Genomic DNA, 10621 nt, shown 5'->3' on the forward strand with positions numbered 1-10621 from the left:
CCCAAATCTCAACTTGCATTGTATCTTCCAGAATTCCCACATGTGGGCTGGGCGTGGTGGCTCACGCCTGTAATCCCAACACTTTGGGAGGTCAAAGCGGGTGACTCAACTGAGGTCAGAAGTTTGAGACCAGCCCGGCCAACATGATGAAACCCCGTCTCTACTAAAAATACAAAAATTAACTGGGTGTGGTGGCACGTGCCTGTAGTGCCAGCTACTCAGGAGGCTGAGACAGAAGAATCACTTGAACCCAGGAGGCGGAAGTTGCACTGAGCTGAGATCGTACCACTGCACTCCAGCCTGGGCGACAGAGCAGACTCCATCTCAAAAAAAAAAAAAAAAAAATTGAGGTTTGGGAATCTCCGCCTAGATTTCAGAAGATGTATGGAAATGCCTGGATGCCCAGGCAAAAGTTTGCTGCAGGGGCAGAGCCCTCATGGAGAACCTCTGCTAGGGCAGTGCAGAAGGGAAATGTGAGGTTGGAGCCCCCAACAGAGTCCCTACTGGGGTACCACCTAGTGGAGCTATGAGAAGAGGACCACCGTCCTCCAGACCCCAGAATGGTAGTTCCACTGACAGCTTGCGCCATGCGCATGGAAAAGTTGCAGACACTCAATGCCAGCTTGTGAGAGCAGCCAGGAGGGAGGCTGTACCCTGCAAAGGCACAGGGGTGGAGCTGCCCAAGACCATGAGAACCCACCTCTTGCATCAGCATGACCTGGATGTGAGACCTGGAGTCAAAGGAGACCATTTTGGAGCTTTAAAATTTGACTGCTCCACTGGATTTCGGACTTGCATGGGCCCTGTAAGTCCTTTGTTTTGGCCAATTTCTCTCATTTGGAATGGCTGTATTTACCCAATACCTGTATCCCAGTTGTATCTAGAAAGTAACTAGTTCGCTTTTGATTTTACAGGCTCATAGGCAGAAGGGACTTGCCTTGTCTCAAATGAGACTTTGAAGGGGTGACCTGCCCCTCCACACCCGTGAGCGTTTCTTGTTAGGTGGAACGAGAGACTTGAGAAAAGAAATGAGACACGGAAACAAAGTATAGAGAAAGAAAAAGTGGGCCCAGGGGACTGGCGCTCAGCATACAGAGGACTCTGAGTTCCGTCAGTATTTATTGATCATTATTTTTACCATCTTAGAAAAAGGGAAGTGGCAGGATAATAGAATCATCGTAGGGAGAAGGTCAGCAGTAAGACATATGAATAAAGATCTCTGTGACATGAATAAGTTTAAGGAAAAGTGCTGTGCCTTGATATGCATATGCAAACATCTCCATAAACCTTTTTAGTGCATAAAGAGCAGTATTGCCGCTAGCACGTCCCACCTTCAGCCCTAAGGCGGTTTTCTCCTTTCTCAGTTAACAGAACATACAATCGGGTTTTACACTGAGATGTTCCATTGCCCAGGGACGGGCAGGAGACAGATGCTTTTCTCTATCTCAACTGCCAAGAGGCCTTCTTTCCTCTTATACTAGTCCACCTCAGCACAGACCCTTCACAGGTATCAGGCTGGGGGACGATTAGGTCTTTCCGTTCCCCCGAGGCCATATTTCAGACTATCACATGGGGAGAAACCTTGGACAATACCTAGCTTTCCTAGGCAAAGGTCCCTGCGACCTTCTGCAGTGTATGTGTCCCTGGGTACTTGAGATTAAGAGAATGGTGATGACTTTTAACCAGCAAGCTGCCTTCAGTCACTTGTTTAACAAAGCACACCCTGCACAGCCCAAATCCGTTAAACCTTGAGTCACCCCAGCACATGTCTCTTGCAAGGACAGGGTTGGGGGTAGGGTCACAGATTAACAGCATCTCAAATACAGAACAAAATGGAGTCTCTTATGTCTACTTCTTTCTATATAGACACAGTAACAGTCTGATCTCTCTTTCTTTTCCTCACAAGACTTTGGACTGTGGACTTTGGGGTTAATACTGAAATGAGTTAAGACTTTGAGGGACTGTTGGGAAGGCATGATTGGTTTTGAAATGTGAGGACATGAGATTTGGAGGGGCTGGGGCAGGATGATACGGGGTTTTGCTGTGTCCCCACCCAAATCTCAACTTGAATTGTATATCCCAGAATTCCCATGTGTTGTTGGGAGGGACCCGGGGGAGGTAATTGAATCATGGGGACCCGTGCTATTCTGGTGATAGTGAATAAGTCTCATGAGATCTGATGGGTTTATCAAGGGGTTCTGCTTTTGCTTATTCCTCATTTTTCTCTTCCGCTGCCATGTACAAAGTGCCTTTTGCCTCTCGCCATGATTCTGAGGCCTCCCCAGCCATGTGGAGCTGTAAGTCCATTTTTTTTTTTTTTTTTTTTTTTTTTGAGACGGAGTCTTGCTCTGTCGCCCAGGCTGGAGTGCAGTGGCCGATCTCAGATCTCAGCTCACTGCAAGCTCCACCTCCCAGGTTCACGCCATTCTCCTGCCTCAACCTCCCGAGTAGCTGGAACTGCAGGTGCCCACCACTACGCCCAGCTAATTTTTTTGTATTTTTAGTAGAGACGGGGTTTCACTGTGTTAGCCAGGATAGTCTCGATCTCCTGACCTCGTGATCCGCCCGCCTTGGCCTCCCAAAGTGCTGGGATTACAGGCGTGAGCCACCGTGCCCGGCCTGTAAGTCCAATTAAACCTCTTTTTCTTCCCAGTCTCAGGTATGTCTTTATTAGCAGTGTGGAAATGGGCGAATACAGTAAGCCAGGAAGAGAGGAGCTGGAAGTAAGGTCAGAGTTGTAACAAAGTGTGGGGAGTGCAAGGGGAGAGGAGAAGGGGGAGGAAGAGAGCAAATAACAATTATAAAAAGTGACTTTAGCTTTGTTGGAGCTCAGAAAATGATACCCCAAAGGATGGCACTTTGGCATGCTGAGTACTTCAGAGACTAAAAAGCCTCTAAGCAAAGTCTCTCTGACCTCCTGCCCTCCTGTCTGTCGCCTTCCTTTGTCCCCTGAAGAGTCACAGAAACCGTATTTCCTCTTCCCCAAGGTTTATCACAGAAACTAGAACTTCTCTCCCCACGAACAAGCCATAAAACCTAGAAAGGTCACTCTCTATGTTCTCCGTTGAAGACCCTCATTCCAAAAGGGTCCTGCCCCAAACCTAGGAGGAAAGAATGCTGCATAGAGAGGCCAAGAAGGATCTGAACAGACAGGCCTTGCTGGGTTTCCCCGCTTGGTCCGTTACCATTAGATCATACCCTTTTGTCCAATCACATTCCTACACCGCTGCCCGTTCTTCATCAGACCCAAGCACAGAAACACAGTTTTCTCTGGGTCTTTTGGTTTTCATTTCTGAAGACTCTGGCGTCACCTAAAACTTTGATGAAGTACATTTGTTATGCTTTTCTCTTATTCACCTTTCTTTTATTATGGGAGTACCAGCCATGACCCTTATGATGGGTGAGGAAAGATATCACACTTTTTTACCTTTACAGCTTTTATTGTGACTGGGAACTGTTGGAAGGATTTGAATAGAGTAGTAGTAATGTGATTTGACTTAACATTTTAGCATCATCACTGTGGTTGCTGTGTTAAGAATAGGCCTGAGAGACAAGGATGGAAACAAGTAAATGTTAGGAGGCTGTTGCAGTAGACCAGAGGAGTAACAATAGAGGTGGTGAGAAGTAGTTGGATTCTGAATATATTTTGAAGCTAGAGTCAACCGGATTTAAAGACACAGTGGATGTGGGATGTGAGAAAAAGAGAAAAAACAGAGGAGCCTCCACAGTTTTTGGCCTAAGAATAAACTTTAGAGATTATTCTATAAGAGGATATCTAGAGCTATCATATTCTTATTTTGCTGTTGAGATGGAATTTCACTCTTGTTGCCCAGGCTGAAGTGCAATGGCGCGATCTAGGCTCACCGCAACCCCTGCCTCCCAGGTTCAAGTGATTCTCCTGCCTCAGCCTACTGAGTAGCTGGGATTACAGGCATGCACCACCACGCCTGGCTAATTTTGTATTTTTAGTAGAGACAGGGTTTCACCATATTGGCCAGGATGGTCTCAATCTCTGATCTCGTGATCTGCCCACCTCGGTTTCCCAAAGTGCTGGGATTACAGGCGTGAGCTACCGCACCCGGTGAGGTGGAGTCTTACTCTGTCGCCCAGGCTGGAATGCCATGGCACAATCTCGGCACACTGCAACCTCCACCTCCTGGGTTCAAGCGATTCCACTGCCTCCATCTCCCGAGTAGCTGGGATTATAGGCATGCGCCAGCCACCGTGCCTAACTAATTTTGTATTTTTAGTAGAGACGGGGTTTCACCACGTTGGCCAGGGTGGTCTCAAACTCCTGAACTCAGTAGTAGAATAGGAGGCATATGGCCTCCCAAAGTGCTGGGATTACAGGCATGAGCCACTGTACCCAGCCTGTGTTAGATGACTTATTGTCTAACCCTTAAAATTTTTATAATTGTCTTTTTCTTTTAAAATTCTTATTTTTAAAAAATTGGTTTGGTTTTGTTTTTGAAACAGGGTCTCACCCTATTGTCCAGGGCATGATCTCAGCTCACTGCAGCCTCTACCTCCCAAGTTCAAGCAATCCTTCCACCTCAGCATCCCTAGTAGTTGGGGTACAAGCATGCACCACCACACCTGGCTAATCTTTTTGTATTTTTTGTGGGGATGGGGTTTAGCTATGTTGCCCAGGCTGGTCTTGAACTCCTGGGCTTGAGGGATCTTCCCAGGTTGGTCTCCCAAAGCGCTGGAATTACAGATGTGAGCCACCATGCCCAGTCTCCATCTTGGTTCTAACCTCCAAGCTGCCCTTCTTAATCCCTGAGTGTAGGTTGAGCTAACTTTGAGAGGAACTTAGTTTACAGTTTAACTTTGTATGACCACTTGAGACTGAAAAATGACTCCCAAGCACTTAGTCTACTACAGACAATGAACAAGTTGTCAAACCTGCTCAGTAGTTCAGTTTCCTGCAGGAAAGTATATGTCACTCTGGCATAAGAATGATTTTGAGCTGAAAGCAATTGAGAAAAACCAAACACAGGGCAAGCTCCCTGCCCTCCCTATATGAAAACAGGGCATATATTCTCCTTGTGCAGGCGACCGCCCCCTTTCCCATGTCAAGAAGGGAAGAACAGCTCTTATCCCCAGAGATGGAAATGGCAAGAGAGAGATGACGTGTCTACATGAATAAACCTTACTAACTAGCCCTAATCTCCCATTAGTATTTCCCATATATTTACCTCCCCACAATTTACTACCTCCTAGAAGTAGAAAGTCAGAAACCCCTTTCCTTTGCCTTGTGACTTCTCTATACATTTATTGTCCTTCCTCTAAATGGCATAAAAACCCCCAAGCCTCGCTGCCTCTTCTCTTCTCTATGGATCACCCCCACCTTTTGCCACATTAAACTTATAAAATAAAACCTGGGGCCAGGCGTGGTGGCTCACGCCTGTAATCCCAGCTCTTTGGGGGGGCCAAGGCGAGTGGATCATCTGAGGTCAGGAGTTAGAGACCAGCCTGGCCAACACAGCAAAACCCTGATAGAGCAAAGGAAAAACCTTTTCCTCCTCGGCAACCCTCTTTAGATATTACCAAGGAAGATCTCCCAGAGGGTGGAGCGATAGGCACAGAGAACACCAACTGGTGAGCCCTTCCTGGGGGACAAATTGGAACCTGATTAGGAAATTCCTCATTCCTAGGGTAAGAAACCGTCTGCTCATTTGTCTAGAATTTCTACAGAATGCTTTGTATTTCCCTTTCCTAATGGGAGGGTTTTCCTGGCCCCATTCAACCATTGTACATTGGTGGGAGATGGGGCACAGATACCTTGTCTTTTTAGTTCGTACGTCTCTGGATCAAAAACAGCCACGTCTGAACATGGTGCAAGCACTGCCTCGCATCATTCCCAAATATAAGGGCTATCACATGTCACCTAGAGATTCTGAACTTTGAGCTTAATCCTGTAACTGGACAGGATTTGAGGGTTGTCTCTCTTTGTGGGGTATTTTGCATATGGAAAGGAGAGAGAAACTAATATGTATGGTGATAAATAGATAAAAGTGGGCTGGGTATGGTGGCTTACATCTGTAATCCCAGCACTTTCTGAGACTGAGATGGGCGGATCCCCTGAAGTCAGGAGTTCGAGACCAGCCTGGCCAACATGGTGAAACCTCGTCTCTACTAAAAGTACAATAACTAGCTGGGCATGGTGGCGGGCACCTGTAATCCCAGCTACTCTAGAGGCCGAGGCAGGAGAATCAGTTGGACCCAGGAGGCAGAGATTGCAGTGAGCCAAGATCGTGCCATTGCACTCCAGCCTGGGCGAAAAGAGCAAAACTCAGGCTCAAAAAAAAAAAAAAAAAAAAAAGATAAAAGTGATATTATAGATATTAGATAGATATTTATTAGATTGATAAAAGTGATTAAACAGGCCAGGCGCAGTGGCTCATGCCTATAATTCCAGTACTTTGGGAGGCCAAGGTGGGTGGATCACTTGAGATCAGGAGTTCAAGACCAGCCTGGTCAACATGGTGAAACCCCGTCTCTACTAAAAACTAAAAAAAAAAAAAAAAAAAAAAAAAAAAATTAGCTGGGCGTGGTGGCCTGCACCTGTAGTCCCAGCTAGTCGGGAGGCTGAGGCACAAGAATCACTTGAACCCAGGAGGCATAGGTTGCTATGAGCCAAGATTGTGCCACTAGACTCCAGCCTGGATGACAGAACAAGAATCTGTGTAAATAAATAAATAAAGCTTCTGAAAGATAATACAGAAAACTATCTTCATAACCTTGGAGTAAGGAAGTTCTTAAGTCATTAAATATACTAACAATAAAGGAAAAGATTGTTGTATTGAGCGTTAAAGTTGAAAGCATTTAATTTTTAAGGCACCATTAAGGCAAGCCACAAATTTCAATCAAAACCACAATGAGATACCACCTTACACCAACTAGGATGTCTAGAATCAAAAAGACAAACAATAACAAGTGTTGGTGAGGATGTGGAGAAATCAGGACTGTCACATACTGCTGGTAGGAATGTAAAACGGAAGAGTGGCTGTGGAAAACATTTTGAGTTTTGCTTTGTGGCAAGCCACAAATATATAAGAATATATAAGAACTCCTAGGCCAGGTGCAATGGCTCACGCCTGTAATCCCAGCATTTTGGGAGGCCAAGGTGGGCAGATCACTTGAGGTCAGGAGTTCGAGACCAGCCTGGCCAACATGGTGAAACCCCATCTCTACTAAAAATGCAAAAATTAGCCAGGCTTGGTGCTGCATGCCTGTAATCCCAGCTACAGGCTGAGGCATGAGAATCACTTGAACCCAAAGGTTGCAGTGAGCTGAGATCACGCCACTGCACTCCAGCCTGGGCAACAGAGTGAGACTCTGTCTCAAAAAAAAAAAAAAAGAAAAGAAAAGAAAAAAGTCAGAGAACCCAAAAGAAAAACAGGCAAAGGATTCAAGCAAAATATGATATCCAAATAGTCAAAAATGTAGAAAAATTCCTCAACCTCATTAGTAATCAAATTAGGTAGAAGTGCAAATAAAAACATAATGAAATATAATATCATTACACATGTTCCAAATTAGCTGAAATTTTAAAATGTGATAATGCCAAGAGTTAAAAGCATTTGACATTATCTAGTAAAATTTAAGATTCAACTATTTGTGACCCAGTCATCTCACTCTTATGAACCTGTGCTTGTGTCCACTTGGAGTCATGTACAAGGATGTTCGCAACAGCAACTGTTTATCAGCAATTAAATGGCTACATTGTCATCTGTTCATACAATGGTAAAAATTTGGCACTACAGTGAAAATGAATGAAGTATAGCTACAGGCAACAATATATATGAATCTTGAAAACCTAATATTAAGTAATGGAAGCCCAGACAAAAGAATACACGCTGTCTGAAATACTTGTTCATTTATATCAAGTTCAAAGCCAGGCAGAACTAAACTTCGACGTTTGGAAAGGCATACATGGGTATTATAACCAGAAAGTAAAGTAAGGAAATTATTACTGCTAATGTCAATGTAGTAGTTTCCTCTGGGGGCTGGGAAGGGGATTTAATGGCGAATAGGTACATATGAACCCTGGGTTACTGGCAATCTATTCCTAGATCTAGGGAGTGGCTACACTCTTTATGTTAACCTAAATTAATGTTTAAACACTCTTCCTTTAATAAATGGTTTTCTAAAGTAATCTAAAAAACCCAAAACAGGCCAGGCGCGGTGGCTCAAGCCTGTAATCCCCGCACTTTGGGAGGCCGAGACGGGCGGATCACGAGGTCAGGAGATCGAGACCATCCTGGATAACACGGTGAAACCCCGTCTCTACTAAAAAATACAAAAAACTAGCCGGGCAAGGTGGCGGGCGCCTGTAGTCCCAGCTACTCGGGAGGCTGAGGCAGGAGAATGGCGTAAACCCGGGAGGCAGAGCTTGCAGTGAGCTGAGATCCGGCCACTGCACTCCAGCCTGGGGGACAGAGCGAGACTCCGTCTCAAAAAAAAAAACAAAAACAAAAAACAAAAACCCAAAACAACAAAAAACTTCCCAGTTAGAAATTACAGCTGTGAGTGATCAATCTGCTGCTTATCATAGACATTTGTATAGCTCTTTTGTCTATTTGTTGACATTTTTGTGGTCACAATGGGAAAGAGAGAGAGCTAAGTAAATGTCATCCATTTCTATAGCATCTCTATGTTTTAAGATGAAGCTCTGTGGTTTGTAATGTATTTCCCCTAAAGGAAATAAAATTTTAAAGAGTTAACATTAGAATTCAGAGAATCACCATTTGCAAAATTAATTTTTTAATATTAAAGTGTTTATCAAAATAAAATACTTTAAATGTGCCCCTTATACATTTTTAAGTTAACATCTAAAATTTGACATCACAAATGTAAATAGTTACAAAGCATGTAATTACTGGCAGATTTGTAAAAATTGTTTGTAATTAAACATCATTTTTATAAATATATTCAGTAGAATACATGTAAAAGACAGAGGCCAGAGGCTATCACCTAATTTAAAAATACATGAAAAAGTACTTATTTACTTGTTTGTTTTTGTAGGTTGGGCAGTGGCTCGCCATGTTGTCCAGGCTGGTCTTGAACTCCGGGGCTCAAGCAATCCTCCCACCTCAAGACTCCCAAAGTTCTGGGACTACAGTCACAAGACACCACAGCAGCTAAAAAGGTCTTTATTTTCATCAAAGTGTTATTTTTAGCATTAAAATTTTGTCATTTTTTCCTCCTTGATCTAGTATTCACATTCCATTTTTCTCACAGATTTTATCATGATCTATTTTATGCTTGGATTGATCGCCTTTTCCCCTAGAGCCTAAGGAGGGTGTAGCCCTGCCAACAACTTGTTTTCAGCCCAATGAAACCCATTTCAGACTTCTGACCTGCAGAACTAGAAACTAAACTGAAACTACATCCATAACATTTTTTTTTTCCAGGAGAAATAACTTTATTTGGACTGAGAGCTGGAGAATGAGAATAGGACCTGAGACAGCATATTGGGCGAAGGAGGAGAGGTGAGGTTCCCAAACGGCAGTCAAAGCTCATGGACCAAACGAATTCTACTTCCCAGCAACCTTGCAGTTAGTGCAACCAACAAAAGGCCTGCTGGGGAATGTATTTGCCGCTAAATTCCCCAAGTATGCCAACATTACAAAAAAGATAGAGGTTTTTCATCATAATTAAATTTCCACAAACCTCCCCAATCACAAGTATTATAAGCAGAAGTAAAAAACCATGTTTTACAGATCTCAAACTTGTCTTCAATATTTAGCTCATCACCTTCAAAAACTAGTTCCCTTGCTAAACTCATTAGCTATATGATCTATCCAAGCAGCAAGAAGGTGGCCAGGCCATGGCAATCCTCTTCCCATTTTCCCTAGCCGCTCAGGGCTGAACAGCAGGGTGAGGCTCAGGTGGGGGTAGGGGTGGAGAGCACAAGGGCTACTTTTCCCAGTACAACATGGCAGCTTGATGGGCGAGCAGAACTGGTGAGACTTGAGAGAAGGGTCCAGGGCCTGTATTCAGTCAGAATCACTGATGGAAGAAGAGAGGGAAGAGGAGGAATGTTTGCCATGCTCGTGGTGCTTATGCATCTTTTTATGGGCTTTCTTCATTTTCTTCTGCATCTTGTCCACTATCACTGCTGGTCCGGCCATGCCAGGAGCCAAGGGATTCACAGGAGGCATTCCAGGGGCAGGCGGTGGGTATGGAGAAGGTAGGGACCCGAGGGTTGGCATCCTGGATACCCTGGCTGTGGCACAGGATGAGGGGCCTACCTGGGGGGAAAGCTGGATTGCCCTGGGGAGGTCCTGGGGGAGGAGGACAGGGGCCTGGGGGAAAGGGTGGGTTGATAGGTGGCGGCATTGGAACCTCCAAGGTACCCGATGTTGGGGGGATATGGATTTGGCCCTGGCTGCCCGGCATTGAAATTCCATGTTTAGGTGTGTCCTCCAGCCTGGAGAACTACCAGGACTTCCACATAAGAAATGTCTCTTTTCTGGCCGGGTGCAGGGGCTCATGCCTGTAATCCCAGCACTTTGGGAGGCCGAGGCGGGTGGATCACGAGGTCAGGAGTTCGAGACCAGCCTGGCCAAGATAGTGAAACCCTGTCTCTTTCCACCACCACCTGGGCTTGATG

The 10621-nt window shown here is 44.9% G+C and overlaps 1 pseudogene across 1 annotated transcript; it reads right to left on the minus strand.

Moving 5' to 3' along the window:
• Nucleotides 1-9421: 9421 nt before the first annotated feature.
• On the minus strand, nucleotides 9422-10417 carry LOC116273002 (annotated as a pseudogene). The gene has a single exon (XR_004181525.1). The product of XR_004181525.1 is annotated as a proline-rich protein 13 pseudogene (transcript).
• Nucleotides 10418-10621: the final 204 nt, after the last annotated feature.

The sequence above is a fragment of the Papio anubis genome, unplaced genomic scaffold (genome assembly GCF_008728515.1).
Source record: "Papio anubis isolate 15944 unplaced genomic scaffold, Panubis1.0 scaffold302, whole genome shotgun sequence".
Taxonomy (NCBI): domain Eukaryota; kingdom Metazoa; phylum Chordata; class Mammalia; order Primates; family Cercopithecidae; genus Papio; species Papio anubis.